The sequence below is a fragment of the Numida meleagris genome, chromosome 4, assembly GCF_002078875.1.
Source record: "Numida meleagris isolate 19003 breed g44 Domestic line chromosome 4, NumMel1.0, whole genome shotgun sequence".
NCBI classification, from domain to species: domain Eukaryota; kingdom Metazoa; phylum Chordata; class Aves; order Galliformes; family Numididae; genus Numida; species Numida meleagris.
The window spans coordinates 96,728,980-96,747,443 of NC_034412.1; the positions used below are offsets into that span (position 1 = coordinate 96,728,980).

Genomic DNA, 18,464 nt, shown 5'->3' on the forward strand with positions numbered 1-18,464 from the left:
ATGTGTGACTGAAGACCATCAGGTCTTAAGGAAAGGGAGAGGAGGGGAAACGGCGTTGGCGATTTACGCCAGAGACCTATATTCCCCCCCGGGCGCTCCCCCGCCTCCCCGCGCCCCAAGCCACCTCCTCGCTCCATGCTCCTGGAGATGGCGGAGGTGAAGGGGCCTGGTGGGACGGGGCGAGGGAGAGCGAACCCTGACCCTGCCCGGCGGGGCCATTGTGCTCCCATTGGCTTCTGTGGCCGCGGCAGAGCGATAGCGGCGCGGCTGGCGCGGAGCAGGTGCTGCGAACAGAGAGGGCACTGATGCAGAGACCGCCCGCTCTGAGCATTTTTGTTTGCAGATAATGCCTGGAGAAGCGCTTGGCGAGCGATTTGCATTCCCGTTGGTGCGGGGAGGGTGTGCGTGGTGTGTTTGCCCTTGGTCCTGCTCCCCGTCCCTGGTCCTCTCTGCCACAGATGTCACAAGTGGCACATGAGTGTCACTTGGCCACGGTGATCGAGTAGCTGCTGGAGAGGATGGTTGGGATCCACCATTGGTGCTCACCTTTCAAGGGGCCCAAAGAGCCAACTTGACCGTAGCAGGTACCGAGACATTCATAGGGCTTGGCAATCCAGTTTGGGGAAAGGGGCCATCGCAGTGAGTCATTTGTTAGGGCTAGAAATGGGCATTATGGATCTACTAGGCCGGGGGGAAAAAGTGAGGTGGTCCTGTCATCTCTTGGCACTGAAGATGGATGGGTTGGATAGAAAGTCTGAATGAAGTAAGACTCAATGACTGATGCTTCTCTCCTATTAAAACAATCTTTTTTTGTCTGTTAAACCCCCCTGGCTTTGTCCCTCCTGCCATCATGATGCAGTGCCTCTTGTTTTCAGAGCTGACGTAGTTTGCATTCTGAAAACTTTCGGGTGCCGAGGGTATTTCTTACATCTGCATAATCTCTTGTATCGATGATCTCCTCACCACTGTGACTCCGAGTCGCGCCGGAGCCGCTTTTAACCCATAAGGGTTTCAGAGCTTCTCTGAATCCAATTGAGGTGCAGAGCAATCCATCACCCAATGACACTTTTGCAAGGCAGCAATAACTTTAATAGCGTCGGGGTGCCGTGCGGATGCCCTTCCTACTGGAGCCTGTGAGTAAGTACCTGTTTGTACCAGATTTGTTTGCAGAACATTCAAAGTAGCTCTGCAGAAAAGGTGTGTGTTATCACGGCCGCGTGTTGACACTTTTATCTTCATTAGCTTCTTGGCACTTTATTGACTGCAATACGCAATGCGCTTGCGACCTCCCGGATATAAGGAAATGTGGAGGCTTTGGTTCTTTTCCAAGCACGAAGACATGAATGTGGGGATTTTGAAGAGGAAAGCTGTGGCTTTCTGAAGAATGAAACGCCGTAAAAATGCTCTGTGAGGTTCAGCTGCTCTGAGCCAGTGCATTAGCAGCAGGCAGGGATATGGGAAATGTTTGTACGGTTCATAAGTGCAAAACGCAGCCAAATGAATTCAGCTTGAGCAAGGGAGAGGCTGAACAGTAGCCCTCTGCCATTCTTCTTCCTATGTCAAATGTTCTCCTTTGTACAGAACATTTTCTCCTTTGTTTGGGAAGGCAGTCCCACCTTTTTCTCGCATTTGAAAATTACAGATGTTCGGAATGTTGCAAGGAGCATGGGAGGAGCTCCGGCTTGCTGAGTGCCAGGTGAGAACAGGCAGTCCTAGATGTTCTTCTGGATAACAGCGATGCTTGTTGGTGCCAAGGATTGTAGCAATAATGGACAATCTCATGGCTCCAAGTAGAGCAGAGTCCGCTTACCGCTGCTTTACTGAGATGAGCGACCACATGAGATGGTTCCCAGCTGCCTCCACCCTACTCCTACCCCGTCTCCATGGCACACAATGTGTCACCAAGCTTTGGGCATCTGCGTGAAGCCCCATCAGCATCTGGTTGGGCTGTGTCTCCAGCTGGGAGACGGGAGCTGGAGAGTGAGCAGGTGGATGGAGGTGCAGCAGAGAGAGGTCTTCACGTGTTTATTTGCTTTGCTTTTAATTTGTTCTCTTTGGGCATGGCATTCTTTCTGTTTGACGCCACTGCATGTTAACACAATGTTGACATGAAATGGTGACAGCCTTACCCATGGCAGGGGCTTGGAACTAGATGGTCATTAAGGTCCCAAACCATTCTATGATTCTGTCATCCTATGAAGAAGTTCTCACCTAGAAGTGGCTGAAGGAACTCCTGCATAGCTGGTGAAGGGGTATTTCCAGCCTGAAGTCCAGACAGACTTTTCAAAAGGTTAAAAATAATTTCGGGTTTATGTTCCAGGTAGATCTCTATCCACCTTGGAGCTCTCCTGTCAGTGAGCGTGGTTCTGCACGAGCAGGGTAGGTTTGCTGTGTGGGTAATGAAAATAACCAGACAGAAGACACACGCAGGAGGACAATTAAAGAGATTCCTCCTTTCTTTCCCAATGTATTTCAGTACTGATAACCCTGAGCTACTAAAAAACAATTCTAGATACAAGAAAAAATTCGAAGTATCTTGAGATTAAGTTACTTTAAAACAATAATTATTTACTAGTGCAGTAAAATGTAAAATGGAAGAAGAATGCAGTGGTTGGGTTTGATTCTCAAATACAGATCCCTGTCATGGAAAATAGACCCATTAAATCTTTCTTTCAGGAGTGACTTAGGCACTTGGGTCCCAATACCACGGCATGCCCAAGTGCCACTGATGAGCTCCAGGGTACCTCAAATCAGCCCAAGTGTGCACATGCAATAAGCTCCCTGTTCTCGCCGCAGCTTCTGGCCAGCTGGAAGTGTTTTAGCTTTTCATTTTCATGGGTTTACTATATGCAAGTTGGTTGAAGGGGAAGGTTTTATATTTGTCTGTGAAGTCGCTGCAATCCCCAGCCATGCTGATCTCTCTTAGAAGCCAGATCGACACTTGTGGCCGCCCGCCAAGGAAAATCTGTCTCCAGCACTCGAAGAATTTCACTCTGGGCTCCAGCGAGGGAACGTCTGAGCTGGATTAGAGCTCCGTTCTCGAGGCCTCTCCTTCTGTCCAGCAGACAGTAAATCTGTGTGTCGAATTTCCACGGGAAGTGCAAACTTTCTGCATCAAGGGCGATTTGGAGCCCTTCTCCTGGAGACACACGGCTGTGTGAGGGAGGAGGGCTGGGAGGTTCCACTCTTCTGCTCCATCATTTCTTGTTTCGCTTCTTGGTTGTAAGGGGACGGTGCTTATGAATTGGAGCATCAGCTTTACAAACCCCAGCAGCGAGGTAAGATAGGCAAGCACAAGTTTGGGTGTGTAACAGCTGTTCTGCTCACCGCTTGTCAAATAGCAAACATTTTATGTGATCTTTTTACTGTGTTTGAAAGCCAGTTGTGGTTACTGTGGGTTTGTGTTGGATGCTGGCCAGCTGCGTAATGAGAGGTCTCCCTCCGATGCATTAATTTTTCCCTATTACCTCTGATAGAGATGCTTGATAGAAGAGTGTTCCCCTCAAGAACACAGTTCCCTTCTGTCTCTGTTACGTGCCCCATTCGTCTTCCCCTCATACAAATTTTCTATCTTTTCTGCATTATTCCCATATTTCTTGGAGGTTTTTTCCCTTTTAGGAGGCGTAGTATAAAAGTTTAGACAGGAGCATTCAGCCTTACAGAACGTGCTCTTGTTCTTTCTTTGCTTCTGTCTAAATTTCTCCCAGTGACTTAAGAATTGTCTTGCCCATTTTGGCTGTATTTGGTCAGCAGGCTTCAAAGGTACAACGACCCTACAGATTTTTGGGAAGGTATGAGCCAGGATATTGGAGAAAAGCTGCAATGTGAGCTCATCCTTTAGACATCAGAGATTCATTGCTCAGCTTTGAGGGAGACCAAGGGAAAGTCTGGACTTCTTGATTCTAAATGTTTCTGAAGAATTGCCTGCTCTGTTGTAAGGATGCAGCAGTGAAGGTTACATTGAAAGACACAGTAATGCTGGTATTTGGGATATCCAGCTTAGCTTCAACCATCAGATGGTAAATGGAGTTCTGAAGACTCCATTTGACATGGTTGTTGGCTGCTTTAAAGGCATGGAAACTTGGGGCTTCAGTATCCAGACCCAAGCATGGTGGCTGAGGGAAAGCCCTTGTAAATTTGGTCTGAAGGGCCAAGACCTAACGAGTATGTATGCCTTGAGATGACGCAACAGAGCTGTGGCTGCCTCTCTGCTCTAGGGCAACTTAATGGCAGGAAGATGGAGCCAACCCCTCCAAGAGTTTCGAGGCAGCACCCAGCCCAGCGTGCAGGTTTGTTCCCACCAGGCAGGAAGCCGTGGGTTGTTTTTTTTTTTGTTTTTTTTTTTTAAACTTGTTTTTATACTTCGCAATTAAAGGTTTCCCTGCCCTGTAAAGATAACTGAAGAGCAGTGTGAAAACAAGAGGTTGGATGAACCCTGGAGCCAAGGTTCCTGCGCCTGCTGAGATAGGGACTGCCAGTCCCATGAGTGTGCAGCGGCGTGGAGGGGTTCGTTAGGTGTCAAACTGGTTTGGTTTATTTTTCTCCACTTGTTTTGCTGGGAGATGCAAGAGAAGTTGAAAATCGTATTAGAGGGAGGATCAATTAAGTTAAATATCTCAGCGAGATGTCTCTGCTCCGCATGTACTTGCTTGTGTCTTTGAAGCACGGGTTTCTGTCATGAGAGGAGTTGCAGACAGAGTAGCTGAGCTTTAATCATGGGATGCAGTAAGGCAGAGATGAAAAGGTGACTCACGGGTTTCATCTCATCTACTTCCTTGACAATTGCTTTTTTCCACCTCCAAGTCGTTCTGCAGGCGGCCGTGCCCACCGCCTCGCCCGTCCGTCGGCTGGTTCACCGACACGCACCACACTGCTCTGGGCAGGTGTATCTCCATCACTACACAATGGTTTTTGGGAAGCCCTCTCCTACGTTTTGATTTCTGGTCGTCTTTAGCGTCCTTTGCAATGTTTACCAGCCCGTAGGTAGAAGAAAAGGTCTGTGCTGGCCGTTGAGGGCCGTCCCACGCGTGCCCTTCTGAGTGGTGTCAAGCAAAACGTTGGATCCTATTAATCTTTCATTGCAGATGTCATCTTGTTCCTGTGCAGTGTGAAGACACATGTTTCCAGTTGCAGCCTTCATTCTTAATTACTTGGCAATGATGGGTTTGAGCTGGTTTTATCGTTACCCTTAAATATGGGTTTTTGCTGTTAAGATTGTATCTCTGGGCTGTTAATTACTTTTGCTGCTCCTCTCCGAATTCCTGCCACTGATTGGTATCTTTTGGATAACGCATCAACCATTATTAATCATGTTCATTATGGCAGTGCCTACAGGCCAACTAAGATCTGCCCGTTTTGCTGGGTCTTGTGCAAACAGGAAGAACTGAAGAGTCTAAACAAATGGTGGAGCCCAGCAGGGGCAGGCTGGATGTGTCTGACTTGGAGCCGAGCATGTTATTGCCAGCAAAGTGATGTTTTATTGAATAAAACCCATGAATGGGATTAAATACTTTTCTAGGCATCCAGAAGCCATGGCCACACCAATTTCTCAGAAGTGGAGATATCATCGCCTTCATCCCCTGTCACACCTCTCCACTTACATAGACCCAAATTAGGCTGGTTTTTCTAAATGCCCAGTTGCCTGGGGAGACCAATTTCAAAGCTGTAGTCTGGTGTTAATTCATGGTGGACCTCAATGGTGCTCCAGCATCGTGCTGAGTTTCCTTTCAAAAGTTGTCTGTGTGGGGTAATACAACGATTTTGTTAGCAAAATGAGGCTTGCACCTGAGCTTGCTCTCTCAAGAAATGCCTGGGTTTGTTTGCTGAATCCTTACTTGAAATGAAATTGTTTGCATTTGAAAATGCTTGCTGTAATCACTTGGTGGGAAGCAGCGGTTTGTATACAGTCACAGATTTATTAAGGCCCGTTTAAAACCCTGTGAATTCAATGTGCTCGCACTGCATGAGTCACAGACCCTTTGCTAGGTGGAGCTGGCCATGTCCTTCATTTCAGGCTGTCTGGGAACTGGAGAGATGAAAGAAACTTGCTCCAGTGAGAGCACGGTTTGTGTTTCACCTGCAAGTGAGGTGTGACCAGGGCCTGAGTTTCAGCCCCTGAGTTCACCTGAGTACATGGGACCTCCTCCTGTGTCACCTCTTGCCCTCTAAATCAAATCCTGTTCCATTTCCACAAGTCAAGAAAACCCAGTTGGTTGACAACCCCGGTTGGTAGCATCACTGGGATGCAAGATGCTGTCTCTTGTCTGCTAACCATCTGGACCTTGGTTAAAATCTGTCTTGGAACCATTGTGGCACATCTAAGAAGGAAAAAGAACGGTTTGTAGGATGTGTTGCTACCTCCTGAAGCTCAAACTTTAGGTTTCTGCAGCCCTGGTCATCCTTAGTGCATCAGAACGGTGCTCCATGTTGGGGATCCATTGCAGACAACTCAAGGCCAGGCTGGATGGGGCTCTGGGCAACTGGATTGAGTGGTTGGCAACCAGCCTGTGGCACTGGGGTTGAAACCCTAGATGATCTTTGAGGTCTCTTCCAACCCAAGCTGTTCTATGATTCTATAATTCTGTGATTCTAGGAACACAGAGGCATTTTTTTCTTCACTCTGGTGCATCTTTGTGTGGATGACCACAGAGATGTGCTCAGACACGGAATGTTGGGCAGGCATTGCCCAGGGAGCCATGCCGAAATCCTCCAGACAGCAGGCAACCCATTGCAGGAGGACCAGGAAGGGCATTCCAGGGGCTTGGCCAAACCACTGTTATTCTGGCTTGTTAAGCTCAGGGTATGGTTTTCTTTAATGCCTATAAACCAACAGTATTTGAAAAGGGCACATTAAGTAATTTATTTATTTTTTGAATCAGTGTTAAATGCCTGACTCACAAAGAAAGGATGGTTCAAAGTTTGTGCTGAAAATCCAGGCTGCTGCTTTCTGTGCTCTGCAGAAAGGGAATGGGGAAAGGGAAAGACACACAAAAGCATGAGCTCAGGGTGGATTTAGAGCCTTAACTCTGATTTTTCTTGCTTTGGTGAGTTTCAGCTAGTCTTAGTGATACTTTAAACATACCCTTTTGTAGTTCAATTACATTAAAATCACCCAGATCCCAGTCCATTCAGCTGCTCCAGCTCCATCAGAAGCCATCACTCTTGATCCAGGAAGGATGTATTGGCATGCTGAGGAGTTAAGGAGCCTGGGTTCTCCCCAGAGCCTTCAGACATAAAATCAAGAGTGCAAACACATTTTGTTAGCACTTCTTGTGCACAGAGAACACTGCCTGGATTTCTTTCATTAGGGCATAGCAATGGAAATTGTGGAGTCTGTCCCGAGTGGAACAATAAAAACAAACAAACAAAAAAAACCCTATCAAATCCTCTTTCATTTGGAGATTTTGGGGCTAGACGAGAGAAATAAAAGGAGAAAATGAGAATCTTGAAAAAGAAGAATAGCCTTTGATACCTCGTGGTTGTGTATTGAAATTCCTCAAGCTGTAACGTACACATTACACCCGGCTTGTGTAGATCCTAGATTCATTGAATCATTAATGTTGGAAAAGACCTCTAAGATCATCTAGCCCAACCATCCACCTACCACCAGTATTATCCACTGACCGTGTCCCTCAGTGCCACATGGATGTCCAGCTCCTGATGAAATCAGGAGGTGGGGTGGGACGTGCGTGTTCTTACCTTGGCTGGTGCTCTGGGCTGACACCTGGGTTTGCTCAGGTATGACCCAAATTTGGGGCTCTGAGGGCTGGTCTGTGCTCTGCCACGCTCCCAGCGTGGGCCTCTTGATGTTAACAGTGAAATTCTGTTTTCTTTCCAAGGCTGTGCTGAGAAAATTCAGTAAAGGATGATGCGATCGCTCATTACTCCTTCCTCTTGTTTCCACCTGTATTTTATGGTAGCAAACAGTGCAGCCCCTCAGATGGGACTCCACAAAGAACCTCAGCCAAAGGGGACTTTGCAGCAGGTTGGGAACTCGTTGCAGTTGCGTTTTATTCCTGTAAGACTCTACTGTAGGTCCTGCCTGCTCCTGTGCACCCCCAGCCCCCTCTGCCCATGGTCCCTGCCCTGCAGCGGGTTGCTCTTGCTTCAGGCATCTGCTCCAGGCCATAAGCAGCAGGAGCTGTGGCAGGAGGACGTGCTCCCTGCTGTGCCCTCTAATTTGCAGGAGGCTGAGACATCCAAGCAGTGAAATGGACACCGATGAGTTATAGGGCCCGCTTTCACCTTTAACCTGCTGGCTGAGGGAGGGGTGGTGGGGAATAGAGAGGGCCAGAGGTGGCTGTCCTTAACCCTGAGATCCCCACCAGTGAAACCGAACCCACTTGGGCAGTCCCAAGTGTGACTCTCAGGCAGGGAAGGAAGAGCTTCGCTGCCCAATTGGAAATGCCATCCATAAAGAAGCCTTTATGAGCTGCCTTTCCTGACATCCTAGCTTTGCTTTGTGTGGTGTGAGGCTTTGGGTTTTGTCTTTCATTTATGAGCAGTCCCATTGCTGCTGTGAAAGTGAAGGGCGCGTTGCTTGGCCCGGGCCTGGATCTCCCTGCACCACAGCTCACTGGGTGGTCAGGCACTCTGAAGCCATAGGGAAACAATATCCCACTGCATCCCTGTAACTCTTCTCCATGGGGTGTCCCGAGTGCAGCTGTGTCACTGGGTGGTGGTTTCGGAGCCAGGAAATGAGAGCTGTCAAGAGAGGGAAAAGTTGGATATTAAGAAAGGTTTCTTCTCAGAAAGAGTGGTGATGCATTGAAACATGCTGCCCAGGGAGGTAGAGGAGTCACCATCCTTGGAGGTGTCCAAGAACCATGGAGATGTGACATTGAGGGACGTGGTCAGTGGGCATGGTGGAATGGGTTGGGGTTGGGGATCCTAGAGTTCTTTTCCAACCTTAATGATGCTGTGATTCTATGATTCTATTCTATGATTCTACACAAGAGATGGGATGACCCAGAGTGAAGGCAGTTTGGCCAAGAGTCCAGTGCCAAGCATTGTGAACTGTTCAGAGGACTTTCTGCACCTGTCTCTCACATCTTCCCAACATGAGCATACATCAGATTGGATGTTAGGAAAAGATTTCTTCTCCAAAAGAGTGGTCAGGCACTGGAATGGTCTGCCCAAGTGAAGTGGGGGAGTCACCGTCCCTGGAGGTGTCCAAGAACTGTGGAGATGTGGCATTGAGGGACGTGGTCAGTGGGCATGGTGGGATGGATTGGGGTCGGACTTGGGGATCCTAGAGATCTTTTCCAATGGCGTGATGAACGTCTAGGGGAGGTTTACAGGGCAAGACCTCTGGTGCTTTTATCCATCAAGGCAGTTGTTGAGAAGCCGTCAGTACCCCGTGCCATCCAGGAATGAGGTATTAATTGCCTTAATCAAGCAGTCTCGGAGCAGGCTGCTGTCAGACTCTCCCATTGATTTTCCCATTTGATTTAAGGAGTGCATGTATTGGCTAGCACTTACGTTGTGCTGCACACACGGATTAGGAGGCTAATAAATGAGATAAAGTCTGTGGGGAAGGGCAGGTGGCTGATGTGTAGGGGCTCAATGGCAGAGAGAAGACAGAGGAGAGAGAACTTGTCCTGTGCATGTTTCAAGGCAATGCATTGGAGGACAATGCAGGAATGACAACAGCCCTGGAGCAGGCAACGAGAGAAGGGGAGTCCACCAAGTATGTTCACACTTAGGGTCTCAGGGCTCTGTTTGAAGCTGGCTTTGCCATTATTCTTCAGCCAAGGATTGACTCAGAAAGCTTGGTTACTTGGGGCTGACACACTGCACATCTTGCACAAAAGCATCAGCCTTTGGCAGTTGTCATTTTTATTGATGAATTGACAGCAAGGTGGCACTATATAGCAAGGAACATTGCAGTGTGATTTACTTCTCTACTAATTCCCCCCATCCCGTGATAAAAATAATAGTTTACATTCCTGTAGTGTCTATTGATTCCAGGTCACTTCTGTTTTTCAATATAACAAGAGTTCTGGCTGTTAGATGGTTTATTTACCAGATTAGCTCTTAGTAGGAGAGTTGATCTGATGGTAGTGGGAAGTTTTGTGCTCTTGCTCTGAATCGGTACCTCGATATTTAAGTGCAATTTCCCTTTAGAACAGGTAGGGAGTGGTACAGACATCCAAGTATGGATGCCTAACATTGTCTTAGAAGCCAAAAGGTGTCCCAGACATCCAGAAGACACTGGTAGACATGGGCACACAAGAGGCTTGTGCCTTGCTGGGGTAGAGCTGGTGGATGCCCTCAGGTGCCTGAATTGGCATTGGGTGTCTCTGCTTAGAAGCTGAGCTGCTCCATTGTGTGACTGGAGGTTGGTTTGTTGCATCTATGTCAGCAGTTGTTGTAGTGTTGAGGTCAAGCTTGGAGGTGACGGCTCTGATACTTGGAGAAGGAATGGAAGGGGAAATGGGTTTTGTTCTAGCCCATGGCTGGTTGTGGTCCAGCATTAAAAAACACGCGAGCAAAGCAGAAATACCCAAATCTGACTTCCTAGCTTTGCATTCCTGCCTACGAGTGAAATGAGCACTCGATCCTGGAAACAGCAGCCTTCACCAAAGCATCAGAGACTTAAAAAGCATCAGAACACCAGGGTGCAATTTTGATGAAATACTGGAGTACGTACTTATATTATTTCCTGGGTTTACTGCATCTCCGAAACAACGTATGACTTCCCAGGTGGTGTGTGGGACCAGCTGAGTGCTAACAGAACTCTGTGTGCTGCATTGCATAGGGAGGAAGAGACCAATTAGGCTAATGGTCTTTAATTGATAAAGATTGAGTTGGTCTGGCCACGGGCATGGGGGAGTGGCAGCTCCCTGCTGCGGGGCTTGTCGGAGGAGCTGGCTGGGTGTGAAACCAGTCTAACACACACAAGTTTTGCGCCTGACCCCTTTAAAGAACACGTATAAAGCCTGACCAAAGTGGGGATGGGCTCCTTCTGGTGTAGGAAGAGCTCCTGAATTTTCAGGACTGCCTGGGCAGTACAGAAGAGAGAAAACAAGGGTGAGAGAAGAGCTATACATCATAGAGTAGGTTGAGTTGGAAGGGACCTTTAGAGGCTATCTGGTCCCACTCCCCTGCAACAAACAGGGACACCCACAGCTCCATCAGGTGCTCAGAGCCCCATCCTGCCTGACCTTGAGTTTCTCTGTGGGGCACCCACCAGCCTATGTGTTCTAGTGGAAGTGGCTCACCAAGGATAAGGTGAAGCCAAGTGGCTGAACTCCACTTTGCAGGTTTGACCCTCTACAAAGACCCTTGCGTTAGGATGTGCCTCGCAGCGCAATTGCAACCCAAAGGGCCGCTGAGGTTCCAGCTGGGATGAACTTTTCTCCGTTGTGGCTGTGGCTCCTGATGGGGCAAAACAGAAAACAGGGATCTCACCTGGCTCTGTTGAGGTTAGCAATGGAGGAGCCCTGAAGTCTTTTCCCCTCCCTCCCTTTGCATTGCTGATGGCATTTGAGACCACGTATCTACGAAGCCTTCTGCAAGAGGCCCTTCCAGCACACACAGGGTGGTTGGTGCCCCTCTGGTCAATGAAACCCATTTGTTGCAGTGGTTTTGAACCTCTGTCCCTTCCGCACCACGAAGCAGAAACGCGTGGCTGCTTCCCACGGGGGTTATGAGCGAGGTGGTTTCCACCGTGTGCTGTGCCCGTGCTTGCAGACAGGTGAATCCTGGAAGCGGAGGAGGAGAGGCAGGGGAAGGGAAGGATGTCGCTTCAGACAGTGTTTGTTATATTTAGCTGTAATCTGCTCATTTATCGCCTGTTATTTCTGGATGCCTTAGTGCATTCTTCAGCGGCGGGCCGTTCCGATGCGCCCGACAGGTGTGTGCTGCACAGATCCATCAGCATCTCACCGAGCGTTCTCACGGGTCGCTCCTGGATAATCCCTCTCTCCTTCTTACCAACGGAGCTCCATGGCTGCGTGCTTCAAACCACGTGAAGCACAACCCTCCTTCGGGTCGTGTGCTCGTGCATATTCATCTCTCTCGCAGGCTTCTCCTCCATTCATTGAAATTCTTGCTCTCCGTCGGGCCCCGCCGAAGGGAGTTCCCTTGGGGGTGGATTTTAGTGTAACAGCGAGCTGGCGTCAAGTCTCGTGGATCGATACTGTGCATGCTTTCAGTGTTTAAATTACCACCACGGTCTGTTGGTCTTGGCTTAGGCGAAAGAATCCCGGTGATGAAATGACACTCGATCTGGAGTTTGCCAGATAGTGTAAACAAGCACATTAGTTGGACCGGATAGGCATGATAATTGCAGAGCGAGGCTGTTCCTTGAATGGATCTATTAAAGTCAGCTTCAGGGAGCTGCATCATCCTGTTACACTGCTGCAAAGAAAGGGGGGGAAAATAAAATAGCCATTGCTGGTGGATGTTACTGTAGAACAACGAAGCTTCCTAATCTGTTCTTAGCTCCTTGCTGAGCTTGTGCTGTTTCGGGATGTTGGGTGGTTTGTGGATCCGAGTGCTTCTTGCTTGCTTGGTATTGCAGGAGAGCTGGTTACATGGGGTTATGGAGCTGTCACTGCTGGGGTTTTATCTCCTGTTCCAGGGTTCAACTCCCTCACTGATCCCATCAGACAGGAAAAGCATCCACGTCTTTCTTTCTCCAAAGCAGTTTGCAGAGGGCAGGGGTAAACTTTTCACCTGCAGTTGCCATTTTGATCCTTCGGAGCCATGTGAGTACCAGAAATGCTGCAATTTGGAGGGGCAGTCCGTGGGAAAAGCCACACGTGGCTTTAAAAGTGGAAGGGTCTGGCAGAGAAGTGGTGCGAGGTGCTGATACTTGTTCCCTGATACCCACTCACGTTGGATGAGAAACAACACTGCCATGGGGAGAAAGGGTTGTCAGGAGGTGTCTGAGTTGTTCTGACTGGAGCTTGGAAATTCAGCTGTAAGAATATATTCACAATTTGAAGAGCTGTGGACCAGCTCTGGGACACAAAAAGAAAATTACACTGTAATCCTAGATGTTAGCTGGCTTTGTGACCCGTCTTAATGGCTGATCTGTTGGGATTGCTGTAGCTGACTGCTGTGCTGTGCATCACCAGGAGCCTTCATTCCTCTTGCTGGAGCAAACCCTGAGCTCATTCAGCAGGGTAGTGTAGCTCTGTGACTTGATTCTTCCTTTTTGGCTAACTGCTGTGACCACTGGCTAGTCAAAATCTGGGCTGTGACCTGTTCTGATCAGACATGGAGGTGATGGATCTTTTGCTACTGGCCTTGGTTGGGAGTTTTGTGTCGCTAGTGGTGTTCCCCAGGGGTTGGTACTGGGTCTGATCTTGTTCAACACCTTCATCAATGACCTGGAGGAAGGGGTAGAGTGCACCAGGTCTTCAGCGAGATCTGGACAGGCTGAGAGTTGGGTGGAGAGGAACTTCATGCACTTCGACAAGGGTGAGTGTAGGGTCCTGCACGTGAGGAGGAATATCTGCATGTATCAGTACAAGTTGGGGGCTGAGCTGCTGGAAGGAGCTGTGCAGAGAAGGACCTGGGATTCCTGGTGGGCAGCAGTTGGCCAGTGGTTGACCAACAGTTGACCAGTGGTTGACCGGTGGTTGACCAACAGTTGACCACAGGATGACCATGAGCCAGCAGTGTGCCCTGGTGACCAAGAGGAGCGATGGGATCCTGGAGTGCATTGCACAGAGCGTGGGCAGCAGGGTGAGGGAGGTTTTCCCCCTCTGTGCTCTGCCCTGGGGAGGCCACAGCTGGAGCACTGTGCCCAGTGCTGGGCTACCCAGTTCCAAGAAGACAGGGAACTGCTGGGAGAGCCTAGCGGAGGGCTGCAGAGCTGGTGGGGGCCTGGAGCACTTCCTGATGGGGACAGGCTGAGAGCCCTGGGGCTGTTGACATGGAGAAGAGAAGGCTGGGAGGGATCTGATCAGTGCTGATCAATGTCTGAAGGGTGGGTGGCAGGAGAATGGGGCCAGGCTCTTTTTGGTGGTGCCCAGTGCTAGGATAAGGGGCACTGGGCACAAACTGTAGCCCAGGGAGTTTCATCCTGAACATGAGGAAGAAGTTCTTGACTTGGAGGGTGGCATCTCCCATCCTCCTGTGCACAGCAGTCACATCTGCCCAAGTGGAAGAGTAAATACTGCTCCGATCTAATCACCTTAAATGTTCCAGAGTGTAATACCTTAATTTGGTTGCTGACATTACAGCTGATGGGGAAATGATGTGCTAATCAGGAATGACAGCGACGGGAGATAGGAATCTTTTGTCTCAAAGATTAAGCGAACCTGAATGGAGCCTCGTGGGGTGTGCCCTAAGCAGAACCAGTCCCCGCAGCTGACTCAGAGCACGAGCCCTCCGAGGCTGTGCCTTTCTGCAGCTGAAGCGACTTGCTCTCATTGAAACCTGTTGCAGGCCTCTGGAAGATCCATTCCCAAAAGGTCAGAGGCATCCTGGCATTAAGTTGTTGCGATTACCCCGCCAAGATTTATTTTTATTATTCTTTTTTTCTTTCTTTGGGGCAACTTGGAACCAACCGTGCAGAGTCTGCTCTTGCTCTTAATGCCTAAAATCTGGAGGGGGGGGGTGGGAATCCTCCCTGGAATGCAACCCTATGCAGAAGTGCTTTGTGAAACTGTTTGAAAACAATTGCTTCTGCAGGAGTAGGAGCTAATTTGAACAGCCAGTTCTGTCCTTGAGATTTACATTCCAGGATGCCAGAGGAAAATAGCACGCTGGAATTTGCTTCGTGTTTGAGGTTAGTTTGAAAGGAGCCCGGCGCTTTTCTTGAGGGTGGTTTTGTCGAGCAGCTCGCAGTGGAAACAGTTTGTCTTTTATATTTTTAGGTTAAGGGATTTCTTTAAGGTCAGACTGAGTTCACACCGTTTTCTGTTTCGCCCTGATGGACGTAGGCATTATGGTTTTCAATGGCATGGGTCTGAACTCACCGTGTAACCCCTGGGATACATTACTCTACATGGTTTTGGGAGCAGGTGGAGAAAATAAATATGCGTGCATCATTTCCCAATTTGGGGAAATCGCTGCTTCTGTTTTATCCCCTCAAATGGGGGAAGTTCTCTGTGAGCATCACCTGGCACCCCAGGTGGGGCGGTTCGTCACCTTGAAGAGGAGCATTGCTCACAGACTTAATTGCAGATTCTGTCAATTAGGGCACTTAATGATTCCTCTGCCATTCAGGCACTGGCAGCTTTCTCCTATGGGCTGCAGGAACGATGCAAAACGTGTGGCTGCCCTGTCACTCCCATGGGCTGTTCCTCATGTGCTCCTTTTGTTATATCCATGCAGTGATGATGTTTCCTGCACCTCTGCTCACAGCCTACGGAGAGATGCTCCTAGCAGAAAGCAGAGGAACCCTCCAGCACAATACAGTAGTGTATTTTTCCCTATGGATGATTATTTAATATATATTTTCCTATGATGAGAATATTCTGCTCTAGTAAAGAAATAGTACGGTGTGTGTGCCAATGTATGAATAAATATATCTGAAGTTAAGAGGTTTTCCAAGAAGAGTGATTTAATGGACAGTGAAAGCAATATTCTTTTAACTAGAATCACAAAATCATTAAGGATGGAAAAGACATCTAAGATGAGCAAGCCCAACCATCAGCCCATCACCACCATGCCCACTGACCATGCCCACCGTCCTGGTGGGCACACCTCAGTTTGGTTTCAGTTCAAGTGATGACTCCACATAACCATGCGTGTTGCTCTCAGAGCTGAGTTTGAATTTTAAATGCATTATTCTAATGGATTTACTCACTAGCGGGATGACTTAAAGGTTTATTTTTTTTAATGAACATTTTCTCATTTTTAGTGTCCTGAGGAAGCCTGGATTTGGTGGTGGGGAATAAGATTGATGGTAGACCTCGAGTCTTTCCTCAAGGACGGAAGGCTCGAATGGACAACCAAGCTGGGTGTTCTTCAGATGAAATCAGCAAGGAGTTTGCTTAAGTCTTGGGCAGGATCTGGTCCTTATGGAGTAACTCCATTCATGGTGTGTTCTCACAACTGCGTTTAACAGTGCTTAATGAGAAGGTTGTGCCTGTGGGGAGCACTGGTTGGTTGTCCCCATTCTTGGCAGCATCTCTGATGCTTTTCTTTGTGTGTACACGTACCTATGTATATACACATTTGCTGGTTTGTCTCTTTATCTTTCCTCCCTGCACAGATCTCCTTTCCCTACTACTCTGTCCTGCTCATACCCCATGTGTTATCCCCATTTGGAATCCTGGATGTTTCCTGAAAAGCAGCAAGGAAATCAATGTAGACCTTCAGTGACCTGTCTTATGGTACAATATCTGAAACAGCTTTTGATTTCTTTCCAAACAAAAAAACTCAAACAAAATAGCTCCCAAATGCGACAGTGTAACACAAAAGAGTATTGGCAAGAAGAACCCCATGGCATCTCTACCCTAGAGACCCCTTAGCCTCGTTGGACCCTTTTTGCTGCATTTCCCAACTCTCTTGCTGGGAAATGTTTGGTTTTTTTCCCTTGTATTTTGCTGTGATTTCTCTTGCTGCAACCTGTGCCATTGCTTTTCCTCCTTTTGTCGGTCTCTTATGTTAACCCATAACCTTCAGCTTTCGTTTTGGGGCTGGTGTGAGAGCGAGTCCTGACAACAGAAGTGCATTGTGTAAGGATTTGGAGCTACTGGAAAGCTGAAAGAAGTGAAGGATCGGTGTTCGGGAAGAACCCCTCCCCAGATGCCTCAGAAGAATGGGATTCATCTGCCCTTGGGTTTTTTGGTTTTCTGGAGGGTTTGTGTTTGCTGTGATTTACAAAGATGTGGTGCAACACTGCAGCCCTTGTTTTGGGCTGAGCATCGCTGCGTTTCGGGTTGAACCTCTGCATGTTTCACAGGTCTAAAAACTTGAGTTTTGCTGCCGTTATTACCAGTGATAACATTTCCAAAGCAGGGGCCTCCCATCTCCTGGCACCTGTTCCTTGAAGGTTCCCGAAACTCTTCCCCAGCGTGACCGGTTCCCCATCAGCCCCACGCGGGCCTGGAGGCTGAATCACGGCGCAAGGAAAGTCCCCGCTGTTGGAGGAGCTGCACACATGAGGAAAGTGCTGGCCCAAAGGCTCTGCCAAAGCCACTAATGGGATCCAGGCTGCTGGGGTCGGGGATGGAGCCGGTGGGGACCGGCACAGGGGTGCAGTGTGCTCCCCTCGTGTGCTGGCACGTGGTGGTGACCGCAAGTCCCCGTGCTTCACTTTCCTGATCTCCCCCCGTGGAGACCTTTGAGTTACGTGGATATTGAGAAAAAGCCAAATTTTAATAGGAAAAAATAATGAGTTTTTATTCCCTTTCTGGCGAGGAAGCTGTCCTTTGTGCAAATGTACCGGGTCTGAAGCTCCTCTTTCAAAACGTGCTGTTAAATTTAGGATGGAGGAGGATGGGTTCAGCTGTTTGTGGTCAATAACTGACAGCCCTTCTTTCACCAGAAGTGTGATAGGTGGTTTGCAAAGAGTAGAAAAGACACCATTCCTGCTCCTGTCAGCTCAGTCTAAATGGAAACCATGCAGATGGTGGCTGGAGGCTGCCTGTGGCAATGAGCTTGGTGATCGAGCCCTGAAATTCAGCACAGATCTTGTTAATTCCATCCCTTTTATTTGGATTTCTGTTCATACATTTTCCGCTGTCTGTCTGAGCAGTGCTTTGTGCAAGTTATTGAACATGTCTGTGGCTGTCCCTGTAACCAATGAGCCGGCTGCATCCTGTGTTGCATAAATTTGTCAAAACCCCCGAGTGCACCCAGCTACTGCTTCTGCTCCTCAAAGTGCACAAAGGCCCCGTGGTACAGGCTGCAATCATGCACAAATGAGATTTGGTTTCTGAAGCAGGTTGTGCTAAGGTGATTTTTTTTGGCGTGTGCGTGTGAGTGCGCTGCAGTGGGACCTTCTGATGAAATCAAGTGTGTGAGGGCTGGGAGGTGGCTCGAATCTGTCTTCCATCAGTGGTGCTGGAACTCACCGTGGGTATGGTTCAGGTTGGATATTAGGAAACATTTCTTCTCAGAAAGAGTGGTCAGGCACTGGCACAGGCTGCCCAGGGAGTGGTGGGGTCACCGTCCCTGGAGGTGTCCAAGAGCCGTGGGGATGTGGCACTGAGGGACGTGGTCAGTGGGCACGGTGGGATGGGTTGGGGTTGGGCTTGGGGATTGTGGAGGTCTTCTCCAACCTTAATGGTTCTGTGATTCCCACGTAGGACAGGTTGGGCTCTTGCTGCTTTGTGGTTTTGCAGAGGATTTCAGCTTCCTGTGCTGTGGAGCTGTCACCTTTCACTAGTGCTAAGCTTCAGCCCTGCTCCGAGCAGCCTGCCCTTAGGCACTGTGACACCAAGAGCAAGCTCTGCCATACCCAGAGGGCTTCATCCCTTCTTCGTGCAGCCAAGAGCACCATAGAGAAGCATTTGCTGAGCACAGACCCCCAGCCCACCCCTCAAAGCACTTCT

At 48.8% G+C, this 18,464-nt stretch overlaps 1 protein-coding gene across 4 annotated transcripts in view; it reads left to right on the forward strand.

Annotated features, from left to right (window-relative positions):
- EXOC6B (exocyst complex component 6B) overlaps positions 1-18,464 on the forward strand; it is a 248,811-nt gene that overhangs the window by 180,186 nt on the left and 50,161 nt on the right. The gene's annotated exons all lie outside the window — the stretch shown is intronic.